Below are 15,061 nucleotides of genomic sequence, written 5' to 3'. Positions count from 1 at the left end.
AAAAAACTGGACGAAGTGTTCAAACTATTCGGCACAAGAGGGCAGAGTCTGGAATGAGCACCACACTAAACCAGACAGCAGTACCTCTACGTGTCCACCAGGGGCGTCTACCTCATGGTACTGGTGAAAGCTCGGGGCCTGCATGCCAAACCTGTAGCATTTTAGGCCACGGCCCAGAGCAGGCCCCAGGGGAAAATGTGCCACCCCCCAACAAACATCGTCCCTACAAGAACAAGGAACCAGAAACCGAAGAAAACAACAATGAAGACAGATAAGTATGGTTCCTACCATCACATAAAGGTTAAGGGTTGTACTAACAAGGGGTGGATGAATCACGCCTGGTTAGGAAGCTATCACTCTTGGTAGTTATATACCAAAAAATAAATACAAGGGGAATAGAATTAATATCTTGCCACCAATTCAGCAAGCACCCCAAGTGGTCTACCCTCCCACGATGGTGAATGTCGCACCATCGTTGATAAACCACTTGAGTATTTCACCAGGTATACCCATTCATGGGATTTGTAACTACTACCATGGATCCAAGGATACTTTATGGTAGACATCGACCTTGAAGATGCACACTATTCAGTACCTTCTCATATAAGTTTCGGATATACCGCAATTACCTGGATGGAGTAACCATAATGAGCGTTGCGGCATTTAAGTCAAAGTTATCCAGAATCAACTAGCCCTGACACTTAGAAACATTCCGTCATGGCATGTCTATATATTAACGACAAACTATCCTTGGATACAGCTTTAGCTGCATCGCTTCTCGGCCTTTTGGCTAAGATCAAGTGTAGTATCTGTTCTTATCAGTTTAATAATCTGATACGTCCCTTATCTAGGGACCATATATTAAATTGAATTTTGGAACAGGGAGATGGAATAGGGGCTTGCTCCGTCCACTCCACGCATCGACCCAGTATTGCAGTGCCTCTGGGAACGGTGCACAAAATATATATCCAGATATTTACGTTGACCATCCACAACGTTGTTATCTGGTATTCATTAAGACTATCAGTCATGGTGCATTAACCACCAATCAACTACGTGGCAAAGTAATTGGGATATAGCAGCATTACCAGCTACTGAACTTTGTACCTTTCCTATGAGCTGAGATACTAGTGTTCAAAACTATCTCCATACCTGTAATATGGGGGCAAATGGATTAATCTGTGGTGTTATCATGGAATTTATCGGCAGGAAGGATTATGGTTGTACACTTCCACCTGTTTTGAGTAACATCTTATGTGTCCTGATGTGTTACTGAGCTTGTAATACTTAATGCCAATATGAATTGACTTAAACATGTTATATATTAACTTACTTAATTCTAGTGAAGCATTTGCTCAGTAATCCACCAAAATTTGCATGTTCGTTTATAAGATAACAACATCAGTGGTGGCATATACCAAACCACTTGGGCGGAGAACATCGATATTAGGGGACAATTTATTAACAATTGGAAACCGTATGTCGTCAAACATGTTTGACCATCAGTAACTCACCTATCAGGTGAGCTAAATACTGTAAACATACATTTAAACCAAAAATATTTGCTGAAATCACTAAGCAATATGCACACCAGATATCGATTCCTTATATCCAATTAAATCACCACGTACTAACTTACGTCACATGAAACCAATCTCAAGGCAGCGGCAATGGAGACATTCCCGCGTATTGAGGGGTGGGGGGAACCTAATCTCTATGTTTTCCTTTCCTTCTACCTCTTCAATAGGTACTACAGCTTCATCAGTCGGGTACTACGCAAATTACAGTGGACCAAGTCCACAAGCATGGTTCCCAGTGATCCTCGACATGGTCATTAAAAGAATTGCAGAATTGGGAAGACCATTGCTGTGCTTGGATCAGGAGCACTATCAACCTGATGACAGCATTCCGTCGCATATCCTAGGGAACATACCTGAGGGGCATCAAGAAATGGTACACTGTTTCCAAAACAGGAATTACACATTCAACTATAACAAAAAAAAAACAAAAACAAAAAAACTGTACTGGAGCTCCTGGCAGGTCTTCACCACAATGAAGGACATGTTCTGTTAGCCTACTCAACTTGGGTACCGCTCACTGGTGATCAGATACAGGAGAGGTATATCAATCCATTCCCCAGAAATAGGTACACCCAAATTGGGATGTCAGTGAAATCCTGACATACCTTAGGGGATGATCACCAGCCAGGTCACTCACCCTGGAACAGCCTACCCTGAAGATGGACATGCTGGTGGCCTTACATCAACACAAAGAGCCAGCTCTCCCATCTACTGCGATGGGCCAACATGGTTATAACACCAGATAGTGTCACATGCCCATTCAAGGGTTGGCCAAACAGAACAGACCAGGAACATCAGGTCCAGTCATGAAATTCCGGGCATACCCACCTGAACCACGTTTTATGTGTCATGACCCACTTAGAGATCGACACAATAAGGAATACCGAGGGAGAGAAAAAAGCCTTATTGGTCAGCCACAGGAAACCTCATGGTCGGGTGACGAGCTAAACTATCTCTAGTGGCTCAAGCAGGTACTGGGAGTTGCTGGAGTAAATACTAACGTGTATAAAATCTTATTCCACCAGAACAGCTTCCACGTCAGTAACTAAGAGGATGGACGAGCCTATGGACCACATCCTGGCTACTGCAGGGTGGTCTAGGGAGTATACGTTCCAAACTTTTATAACAAACCACTGACAGAACCTGTATCGTTTGCAGAAAAAGAATCTGCAAAAAATATATAATTTAAGCCCGGGGGAGCAATTGGTCTTGTTGTTGTTAATAACACCATTATTGTTTTTACAATCAGATTCATGGTTGATTACGATAACATACTTCCTCCCTCGAATGACTTCGGCAGCGAGTGAAGTATGAACTGTTACACGGTTTGAAATCACAGAGCTTTGAAGTCTTCACGTAGTCACTCACGTGACTCCGAAGTAAAATAGTAAGATTAAACGAGAACTTACCAGTTTGAAGTTTGATCTGTATTTTATGAGGAGTTACGATGAGGGATTACGTGCCCTCCGCTCCCACCCTCATTATATGGATCAAACTAATAAATTGATGTCTCCTTATCTTTACTATGTTTACTTCAAATAACTGTGTCTATCTGTGATTCCACACCGCTGCTTGGAAGTATGCCACGCCTGCGCACTGAGCGGGTTCTTCACGTAATCCCTCATCGTAACTCCTCATAAAATACAGATCAAACTTCAAACTGGTAAGTTCTCGTTTAATCTTACTATTCTCTATGATTCAATGGTTTCAGCTAATGAAATGGCCATTATTCTGATTTCTGAGCCTCTTTATCCCCTCCTTGCCCATGAAGAAAGCATTGGGAGTACCTGGGAGAACCTATTAACCCGCAACAGCCCTCCAGCATCTTACATATACTTCTGCAGAGGAGGTGACCATGGATCACTTTAACCAGAGGGTGATGAATCCGTGGAATTCCACGCCACAGATGGTGGTGGAGGCCAAGTCATGGGTATTTTTAAGCAAATTTATTGATTTTAAAGAGGTCTAGAGGGGAGAAATAGATCAGCCATGACCAAATGGCAGAGAAACTCGATGGGCCGAATGGCCTAATTCTGCACCTTTGTCTTACAATCTTATGGACTAATTATGAGAAAAGAAAATGGGAATCAGATGTGGGGACAACATTCTATCTCATTCAAGTTCACTTGATTGGAATTCAAAACCATCCATTATCTGCATCTACACTTCACGCTGCCTCAGCAAGGCCGGCAATATAATCAAGAATGAGTCTCACCACGGACACTCCTTCTTCTCCCCTCTCCAATCAGGCACGAGGTACAGAGATGTAAAATTGCATACCTCCGATTCAGGAACAGTTTCTTCCCAGCTGTTATCATCGCACCAACAACTAGAGAGCGGTCCTGAGCAACCATCGACCTAATTGGAGATCCTTGGACTCATTTTAATTGGACTTTACTGGACATTATTTAACACTATACATTATTCCCTTCACCTTGTATCTGTACACTGTGAACGGCTCGATTGTACTCATGTATAGCCTTTCCGCTGACTGGATAGCAGGCAACAAAAAGTTTTTCATTGTACCTCGGTACACGTGACAATAATAAACTAAACAATGGAAAGTGATTTTGGGCAGAATTAGAACATTCTTACCTTGAGAGCATGAATACATGTCTTCAGCTTCCCACGGGAACTTCATTCATCCCACAGGGTGTATATTATGAAGATGACGACAAAGATTCCCCAGAGGAAGTCACTCACTCTAAAAACTCACGTGATTCGTGTTCTTCATCCATCAGCAAAGATCCTCAGACTTCATTGGAGCTGGTCAGGACAGTCCGTGGCTTGGCACATGATGAATTACACAACGTTTAAGTGAGAGAGAGCAGATGGTGGAAAGTCTGTATCGTGCAGGATACAATATTCCCCAAGCTCTGCTCAATGGGTTGTACAGGCAGCACCTCAGAACGATTTACAAAGTGAAATAGTTTATCTTATTGTCATGTGTAGTGAGATACAACTTCTGGAGCAGCAGAAAAACACAATGCAAAGGGCTGGTGTCCCAGCCAATATGTAAACTGTAGTGAAGAGACCACATGATCTGTCAGAAGGACATTGTATGGAAGGCTGATGCAGGACGTCTCTAACAGAAGGCAGTGGCGGCCAAGTCAATAAATATTTTTACGGCGGAGATTGATAGATTCTTCTTTTGTGCGGGTGTCAGAGGTTATGGGGAGAAGCTGCAGAATGGTCTTGAGAGGGAATGATAGATCAGCCATGATTGAATTAATTCTGCTCCTATCATTTATGAACCCTGGCGAAATGGGCGCCATCAGAAAACAATGCATGAGTCAATCAAATGAATTTATGCAGGTTCTCAGCGATAACTAGTGCACCATGCATGCTATCTTCCACAGACTGACAGATATCTGGGGTGGAGTCACAGGGTGGTAAGGAAGATTTGTGGTACACTGTCCTTCATCAGTCAGGGTATTGGGTATAGAAGTTGGTACATCATGTTGTAGCTGTATAAGATGTTGGTGAGGGTACGTAGGGAGTATTGTGTACACTTCTGGTCAAGCCTGCTCTATGCCCACATAGAGTTATACATGATGGATACAGGCCCTTCGGCCCAACTCATCTATGCCGACAAACATGGCCCATCTGAGCTAGTCCCCTTTTGCCTGCATTTTGCCGGACGTACCTGTCTGGAAGACATGAAACGGTGACATTTCATGTCGAGAGCCTTCTTCAGTCTGATGAAGGGTCCCGTCCCAAAACATCACCCATTCCTTCTCTCCAGAGATGCTGCCTGTCCCACTGAATTACTCCATCATTTTGTGTCTACCTTCAGTTTAAACCAGCATCTGCAGTTCCTTCCTACGCCTTACAACACCAGAGCCCCGGTTTGATCCTGACTACGGGGGCTCCCTGTATGGAGTTTGTACATTCCCACTGTAACCATGTTGGGTTTTCTCAAGATCCTCCGGTTTCTTCCCATACTCCAAAGACATACAGGTTTGTAGGTTAATTGGCTTTGGTAAAAATTGTAAATTGTCCCAAGTGTATAGGACAGTTTTCGTGTACAGGGTGATCGCTGGTCGGCATGGGCGTGGCAAGCTGAAGGGCTTGTTTCCATGCTGCATCTCTAAAGTAAAGTAGAGGATTTGGTGAATATGCCCCATCAGCTTTCCTGATCTGATGAAGCAATGAAACCATTGGGACACTGACTCCACAAGTCCGAACCACTGTCCCATTGCTCACTCCCGTACTTTATTTGTCACATGTACTGAGATACAGTGAAATTCATTTTGTTTTCGGGTTAGTACAAGTATCACTATACATAAGCACTTAGATACATCTTAGATAAGCATCTAAAATACCATACAAGTGTTTAGCAGTGAGACAATATACACTTCACCGCCATTTGGCGCCATTTCCACGTCCCAGTCTGTTAATGCAGGGTTCTTGACCTGACCTTGAAGGCCCGTTGTCCTGGCGATGTATGACAATCTTCAGCCTCACCTTCCTGCTATCAAAAGCAGGCTTCTTTTTCCCATCTGACTAAAATTGTATCAAGCTCACACACACACTCTCTCTCGCTCTCACACATACGCTATCTCACATACACTGCCTCGCACACAGTTTCTCTTTCTCTATAATACTCTCTCACACACACTATCTCTCACTCTCTCATGCATACAAACTCTATCTCTCTCACACACTGTTTCGCTCAAACACACACACTAACGGGCCTGACCCACTTAGGCGATTTTTAGGCGACTGCCGGCAACTGTCATAGTCGTAGCAGGTCGCCGCCAAAACGGCGACTGGACTGATGGGCCTGTCCCACTTAGGCAATTTTTTAGGCAACTGTCTGCGAATACGACAATGGAATTCACCGAAGTCAGCACCGGCGACAACCTACATCACCTGCCGACAACCTACGACATCCTAGCGACAACCTACGACAGTACCTACGTCAAGCTACGCTCATTGATGTCAAACCCACGGTCGCCACTGTCAGTGAAAAATTTTCAACATGTAGAAAATCCAGCGGCGACCAGAAAGACGCTAAGACTCTTTGGGCGACTGAGGAGACGACTCACGATCATACAGGCGACACCCCGGCGACCACCAGCGACCATGTGGAGACAGCCTAGTCGCCTGTAGTCGCCTAAAAAAATTGCCTAAGTGGGACAGATCCATAACACACACACACTCATAGGCCTGTCCCACTGACATTTTAGGCGACTGCAGGAAACTTTGCAGTCGCCACTTGGTCGCCACATGTTCGCCACGTGTTCGCGGGTGGTTGCCGGGGAGTCGCCTTCATGGTCGTGAGGAATTCCCACATGTTGAAAAATTAGCGGCGACTAGAATGAAGTCGCCATGGAGATTAGCGAGAATTCTCGAGCCGTAGGTGGGTCGCAAGGAGGTCCTAGTAGGTCGCCTGGAGATCGAAGGTTCTCTGAGATTCTCGTAGGTTGGAGCCAGCGCTGACCGGGGGTAAAAAAAGGTAAGCAGAGGTTTTCAGAACCAAGGAACCGACCGGTAATGTTAAATGTCCGCCGAACGTCACAGATGTGTATCTCTGGCTTCTTAAAAATTGTCTCCACTCCTTCTCCCTTCTTCTCCCCCCCCCCCCCCTCTTTTAAAGGTCTTACCATACACTGTGCTTTAGCTGTCTTAATTACAGCGCCAACCTTCCTGTTCATCGAGGTGTGTGTCTGTATCACCTTGGCTTTGCACCGTGGAAATTGTTTAGACAACGCTCCCCCACTTGCCCTGGCCCCCACCTTTGCGATGTGTTTGTGTGTGTTCCACTTTGACAGTCGCCATTCCAGTTCCCAGTTTTTCAGGCGACTGCCGGCAACTTGACAGTCGTTGGCAGTCCGCTGAAAAATCGCCTAAGTGGTACAGGCCCATCACTCCCTCCCTCTCATTTTCTCACACAGTCATACACACACACACACTCTCTCTCTCTCTCTCCCTCACAGTCGCTGACTCACACACATTATTTCTCTCTCTCTCTTTCTCTCTCTCTCTCTCTCTCTCGTAAAGGGATGCTTGAGTGCACAAACAGTGGGTTTACATCTCATTTGGTCTTCATATTTTTCTCAACTCCACCAGCACCATGCTAGTATTAAGTGTTTTAAATGGTAGCAATAAACTTCAGTCATGCATATCTTTATCACAGGATAATTGGTTGGGAAATCCAGACATAATGCATTAATGTCTTGGCTGTCTTAAAATGGTTCTGAGAATCATGCTGTGGAAAATGTGTTTCTTTCTTTCTGATTTTCTCCTTTGGTCTGACCAGGCCATAATGTTAAAATTCAGCTTAAAGTTTCACAGTATCAGGTCTTCCATTGGAAAATAAAAGCTATTTCATTCTTTCACGGTTGTTGTTGCTTTAGAGAGTCAGCAACCCGGGTTCGATCCTGACTGCAGATGCTGTCTGTCCAGAGTTTGTACGCTCTCCCTGTGATCGCACGGGTTTTCACAGGGTGCTCCGGTTTCCTCCCACACTCCAAAGACGTGCAGGGTTGTAGGTAAATTGGCTTCTGTAAATTGTAAATTGTCCCGAGTGTGTAGGATAGTGCTAGTGTATGGGGTGATCGCTGGTCGGCGAGGACTCAGTGGGCAAAAGGGCCTGTATCTCTGAAGTCTAAAGGCTGTCCCATGTCTGACTGTTCTTGCCCTGCATTAAAATTGTTCCTGACTTTGAAAAGTAGAACGGGGTTTGATTCCATTTTTTCTCCGCTATTCCCCATTGACATTTTGATTTTGAAATCTCTCATTGTCTCCTAAAGTTCAATTTTTCTGGAAGAATTGCCTTTGCTCCTCATTTTATGGGCAACTTCGCAAAAATAAACTGCAGCTGCAGAAAAGAGATCAACAGCGTTGCTTTGATAAATCTTTCTGACTTTAAAGATTTTATCAGGTTGCATGAAATTTATTATATGGTGTGATTGCATCACATCCAACAGCTGTATTCTCCAGTGAAGAACATAAATCTGCTCTTTGCAGATGTTTTATAACATCTGTCGTACATTTAAGGAACTGGAGCATTCCAAGAGCCGATTTACATTGATGAATTTGGCTTAAACTTTTGTCCTTAGGAGATTATATTCAGTTCAATCTCGGCACATGCAAGGACTTACTTGCATTTCTCAGTGGAAACCAAAGCATGAGGCTAAGTTGGTAATAACAGAGTCATAGTCATACAGCATGGAAACAGGCCCTTCAGCCCAACCACACCAGTCCCACTTGTCCCTGTTTGGCCCATATCCCTCTAAACTTGTCCTATCTATGTACCTGTCCAAATCTCTTTTAAAATATATTATAGTATCTGCCTCATCTACATAGATACATAGATACATAGAAAATAGGTGCAGGAGTAGGCCATTCGGCCCTTCGAGCCTGCACCGCCATTCAATATGATCATGGCTGATCATCCAACTCAGTATCCCGTACCTGCCTTCTCTCCATACCCCCTGATCCCTTTAGCCACAAGGGCCACATCTAACTCCCTCTTAAATATAGCCAATGAACTGGCCTCAACTACCCTCTGTGGCAGAGAGTTCCAGAGATTCACCACTCTCTGTGTGAAAAAGTTTCTTCTCATCTCGGTCCTAAAGGATTTCCCCCTTATCCTTAAGCTGTGACCCCTTGTCCTGGACTTCCCCAACATCGGGAACAATCTTCCTGCATCTAGCCTGTCCAACCCCATAAGAATTTTGTACGTTTCTATAAGATCCCCTCTCAATCTCCTAAATTCTAGCGAGTATAAGCCAAGTCTATCCAGTCTTTCTTCATATGAAAGTCCTGATATCCCAGGAATCAGTCTGGTGAACCTTCTCTGCACTCCCTCTATGGCTATAATGTCCTTCCTCAGATTTGGAGACCAAAACTGTACGTAATACTCCAGGTGTGGTCTCACCAAGACCCTGTACAACTGCAGTAGAACCTCCCTGCTCCTATACTCAAATCCTTTTGCCATGAAAGCTAACATACCATTCGCTTTCTTCACTGCCTGCTGCACCTGCATGCCTACTTTCAATGACTGGTGTACCATGACACCCAGGTCTCGCTGCATCTCCCCTTTTCCTAATCGACCACCATTACTACCTCCTCTGGCAGCTCATTCCATGTACCTACCACCACATTTACCCTCAGGTTCCGATTTAATCTTTCCCCTCTCACCTTAAGCCTGTCTTCTGGTTATTGATTCCTCTATTTTGAGTAAAAGACTCTGTACATCTACCGTATCTGTTCCCCTCATGATCATGTACATCTCCGTAAGATCTGCCCTCATCCTCCTGCGCTCGAAGGACTAAACTCCTAGCCTGCCAATGTTTCCCTATAGCTCAGGCCCTCAATTGCTGGCAACATTCTTGTAAATTTTCTCTACACTCTTGTTAAGGTTCAATTTGCTTGAAACAGATAACAACACACACGTTAGTCTTTATTTTGCCCAGGCGAGTGTGGGAATCTCACAGTATGTAAAATATATACTACAGTCTCATTTTCTCCACAAACAGAGGTAATGTTCAATCAGATATATTTATACCCTAATAATCAGCAATTCAGCAATTCTTATCTTACAGAGCATTGCACAGCCCCTTGCCTGTAAAAATCTGAGGATTGGCAGGTTCTTCCGATAGACTAAAGGTTAGCCCATATATGGTTTTGCTGAAGTGGGTATTTTTTGCAGATTCAAGGACTCTTGTCTTTTGACCTTGTTGATTTATTTTTTTGTACGTTACAATCTGTAGAGTAAAGGGTAGGAATGAGTTGTCTGAACATTTTTCTGATTGTTTATATCATAGAGCAAAAACATTCATGTTATTGTGCTGTAATCTTGCTAGTGTTGTAGAAGAAAGGTTAAGCATTCATTTTGTGCTTCTAAATCTACAGCAGAATCCATTTTGTGACTTCTAAATCTTTAAACTCTTTCACTCTTTCCAGCTTAACTACATTTTTCCTCATCTGCTTTGACCTAAACTGGACACAATACTCCAAATGTGGCCTCACCAATGTATTGTACAATTGTAACATAACATCCTAACGTCCATACTCAATACTCTGACAGATGAAGGCCAATGTGCAGCAAGCCTTCTTGACCACCCTACCTACCTTCTACACTGATGCTTGTGCTACTAATTGCCCCTCCACTGCATCAGATGCATCAGACGAGTTTAGAAGAATGAGGGGGGACCTCATTGAAACATACAGAATAGTGAAAGGCTTGGACAGAGTGGATGTGGAGAGGATATTTCCACTAGTGGGAGAGTCTAGGACTAGAGGTCATAGTCTCAGAGTTAAATGACGTTATTTTAGGAAGCAGATGAGGAGAAATTTCTTTAGTCAGAGGGTGGTGAATCTGTGGAATTCTTTGCCACAAAAGGCTGTGGAGGCCAAGTTGGTGGATATTTTAAGGCAGAGATAGATAGATTCTTAGTTAGTACGGGTGTCAGAGGTTATGGGGAGAAGGCAGGAGAATGGGGTTAGGAGGGAGAGATAGATCTGCTCCTGGGTCTATTCCACACAATGGAGACAATCCACTGGGTCTATCCTACACAATTTACATAAGCCAATTAACGTCCAAACCTGCACGTCTTTGTAACATGGGATGGAAACCGGATCACCCGGAGAAAACCCACATGGCCACAGGGAGAACGTACAAACTACATCCGGACAGCAACTGTAGTCAGGATCGAACCCGGGTCTCTGGTGCTGTAAGGCAGCAACTCTACCGCTGTGCCACTGCACCGCCAATGTGGATTGAAATATTATTTTTTTAATTTCACTGTACGTGTGTGTGTGCGTGCGTGAGTGTTCTTGCGTGTATGTGTGCGTTTGCACTTTTAATCATTTTATTTTAATATTCTTTAATATTTCAGCTATCATTCTTGACAACAGCCTTGACAGCTGGTGAACCTAGAGGTGGCGACACACAGCTTGCTGAAGCCCTGCTGTAATTGCAGCTGTCTGCGTGGGTTAGACAGACCACATGTTGCTCTCCACCCTGCCAGAGTGCTGGGAGCTTTAGGGCCCACATTGGAAGACCCAAAGACAGTTGGTCAGCAACCTCTTGTCATGGCCTTGAGAAAGGGTCTGAAAGAAGCAACTGAAATATCTGGGGAGCTGACAGGGTTGAAAGGCGAGGAAGATGTTTCAAGGGCACAAGAGTCAAATGGCGATGGGAGTTTCCAGTACAGATGAAGCAGATGGAGTGAAGGAAGTGCTCGTGGAACAGAGATTACGTGAAAAGATTTACAGTTACTGCAGAATGGGGTAAAACAGGGAGGGGATCAGTCGCACTCACTCTGAAGGTGCAACGTGCTCAGAAGAAAGATGTAATACAGAATATGCCACAGCAGCTGCAGTGACTTTGTTCCCTGAAAGTACAGCAGCAACGTCAACAATAAGAAATGTCAAGATTCTGGTAGGAACAGCAAAGGAATTGTGGATTCAGGGAAGTACAAGCAATTTATTTGGCAGAAGAAGCGAGAAGAATCAATTCTAATATGTCACTGAATGCACTTAATTGAACTGGTGTGAAGAATTCCTGGCAATTTTGTGCAAAGCTGTCAGCATTTCTGAGGATCAGTGCCAATAGGTATGGGACTCCCACACAGATGCGTGCAACCCAAATATGCTGCTTTCACTCTGCCAGTAATTGCCAGGCTGCACTCCACTCTGCCTGGAGCCCAACAGTGCAGCAATTACCAGCACAAAACTGCTGGTGAGCCTTGTGCCAAGTTAGGCCCAACTCTCCATTCATTGGAGTGGAGTTTCACAATTGCCAGGTAGAAAGCCAACTCATTTATTGAAAGTGATTTATGTTTTGCTTAATGTTTGAATTGCTTAAAGATATTTTTAAATGTTTTGTTTTTTTTAAACATTTTTTTAATGTCTTATCATTTTTAAATAAGAATGTATTCGTTTTCAGCAGTTTTGAACAAATCTGGAGGTTGGCTTTTCATCTCTTACAGGCTGTTTTTGGCCAAAGGGCACAGGCTTAAGATAAGGTGAAGGACATTTCAAGTGGATTTGAGGAAGAAAATGGTTTCATTCAGAGGATCTGTGATTCACTGGATGAGTGGGTGATGATTGCAGGAACTCTCACAGCATTTAGGAAGTATTCAGAAGAACACGAGTGTGCGGCACAGTGAGTCTGAAGACGGGTCACGTCCATTTTCTCCATAGAAGCTGCCTGACCCACTGAGTTACTCCAGCACTGGTCTATCTACACTGGTACCGAGAGCAGACTCCAAGAGTACCTTCATGCAACCCGGCACAAGAGGACGCCACAGTGACGCAGCCAGTAGAGCTGCCGCCTCACAGCACCAGAGACCCAGGTTCGATCCTGACCTCGGGGGCTGTCGATGTGTGCAGTTTGCACACTCTCCCTGTGACTGTGTGCGTTTTCTCCGGTTTCCTCCCACATCCCAGAGGCGTGTGGATTCGTAGGCTATTTGGCTTCTGTAAATTGTTCCAAGTGAGTAGGGAGCGGATGAGAAAGTGAGATAACATAGAACTAGTGTGAGCGAATGATCGATGGTCGGCGTGGACTCGATGGGCTGCAGGGTCTCTTTCCATGCTTTATCTAGCAATGTTACAACATTTTGAGATTTTAAAAATCAAGTCTTTAATTTATCCCATCAGATAAAGCATAAAAAGAAGTTTAATTTGACACCTAATTCACTTTCATATCTTCTGTATTAAAAAAGTTATGGCCATTTTCATACTCGGAAATTGGCATCTTGTTCCCTATTGCTTTTTCATTGACTTAACACAAAAGCTGTGATCGAGAACATTTAAAAGCCGATAACTTTCTTAAAATTTAAGAGAACTGAAAGAAATTTTCAGTTATTATGGATTGAAGCATCCTGAAACAAATATGAAACAATCTTACTTAGATGACTTGAAATTAAAGCATATAATTAGTTAGTTACCTAATTGTAGCTAATTACAAAATTCAATTACTAGATCTAAACATCTATCCATTTCTTAAGAATAGATTAACATTTTTAAATAGCCTAAGTGTCCAAATAACATTCACACAAGAATTCAGAATATAACATAATTTTAAAATCTCATTGTTATGGGTTTATAGGCCAAATGGAAGGAATTTAATGTTTAATACCTGTAAATTAATGGCCATTTAAATCAGCTTGCGAGTGGGATTTTCTGGAACGGGACCATTTGGAACGTTCAGGTTGCGGTGAATTTAGTCCCCCCATACAGTATCTGCAGCAAATACACTGCCAGTTCTTCGGGGGGGAAAAATCACCGTTTCGCAACTTAAAATGTGAATTAAATACATCTTAAGAAACACTATTATACATAGAAATAAACTACTTTCTTTTACCTGGTCCTCCATAAAATCCGTCCCAGTTCTCGGCATTGACGGCTTCAGAAGCTGATTTTAAAATAATTCCAGCGATTAACTTGTCGGGTGAATTTTTTTTTAAAACACACAGAACGGCCGTCGGAACGATTCTTTAGCAACATCTTGCACTCCAACAAATATAATTCAGGAGCAGGTCGGGAAAAAACCCCGTTTTAACCCTGCCCCCCCCCCCCCCCTCAATCGCGCACACGGCCAGTGGCAGAATTGCAGCGCCGCTGGAGGTAAGTTTTGTAACATACCTACTTTATCTCTAAAAAAGAGTGCTGATGACCAGGCTGAATCACTCACAGTCACGTCTAGACAGAAATAATGAATACAAGGTTCATCTCAGCTACAACCACTGCAGCCATTCTTCATCCAATTCAGTTCATTCCATGTGATACAGCATGGTAAAAGGCCCTTCAGCCCTGTCACTAGCTACATTTGCTCAATATTACCCTACTTTAGAACCCTACACACGAGGGGCAATTTACAGAACCCAAATAACCTACAAACCTGCAGTCTTCAGAAAGGGGGAGGAAATCGGAGCACCCGGAAAAAATCACATGGTCACAGGGAGAACATACAAACTCCGTACAGAAAGCACCCATAGTCAGGATCGAACCCGATTCTCCAGCGCGGTGAGGCAGCAACTCTACCGTTGCGCCACTGTGCTGCCCTTTAATAATCCAATTACCAGAGCCTCCTTGCTCATGTGCTTAGTTTCATTGCTATTGCACTTGCAGTATTCAGTTGCGGGGTGTGTGGGTCTGGGGCAAGTCCATTGTTGAAAATTATATAATTGAATCATGACTTTGAACTTAAATTCAAGCCTCAGCTCCATGAAACGATACGTTCTTGCTCCTGAATTGAAGCTAAATAAAGTAATATAACATTCCTAAAGTAATATAATATTCCTTTCGGTTGAAAGGAAATAGTAAAAATTGGAAAGAGCCATGGTTTTCAAGGGAAATTGGACACGGTTCGGAAAAAGAGAGAGATCTACAATAATTATAGGCAGCATGGAGTGAATGAGGTGCTTGAGGAGTATAAAGAATGTAAAAAGAATCTTAAGAAAGAAATTAGAAAAGCTAAAAGAAGATATGAGGTTGCTTTGGCAAGTAAGGTGAAAGTA

The 15,061-nt window shown here is 43.5% G+C and overlaps 1 non-coding gene across 1 annotated transcript; it reads left to right on the top strand.

Moving 5' to 3' along the window:
- Window positions 1-770: 770 nt before the first annotated feature.
- On the top strand, window positions 771-962 carry LOC116980933. The gene has a single exon (XR_004414111.1). It is a non-coding gene; the product is annotated as a U2 spliceosomal RNA (small nuclear RNA).
- Window positions 963-15,061: the final 14,099 nt, after the last annotated feature.

Source organism: Amblyraja radiata, chromosome 14 (genome assembly GCF_010909765.2).
Source record: "Amblyraja radiata isolate CabotCenter1 chromosome 14, sAmbRad1.1.pri, whole genome shotgun sequence".
Classification (NCBI taxonomy): Eukaryota; Metazoa; Chordata; class Chondrichthyes; order Rajiformes; family Rajidae; genus Amblyraja; species Amblyraja radiata.
The sequence above is the reverse complement of the archived record's forward strand: the minus strand, read 5'-3'. Positions and strand labels throughout refer to the sequence as shown.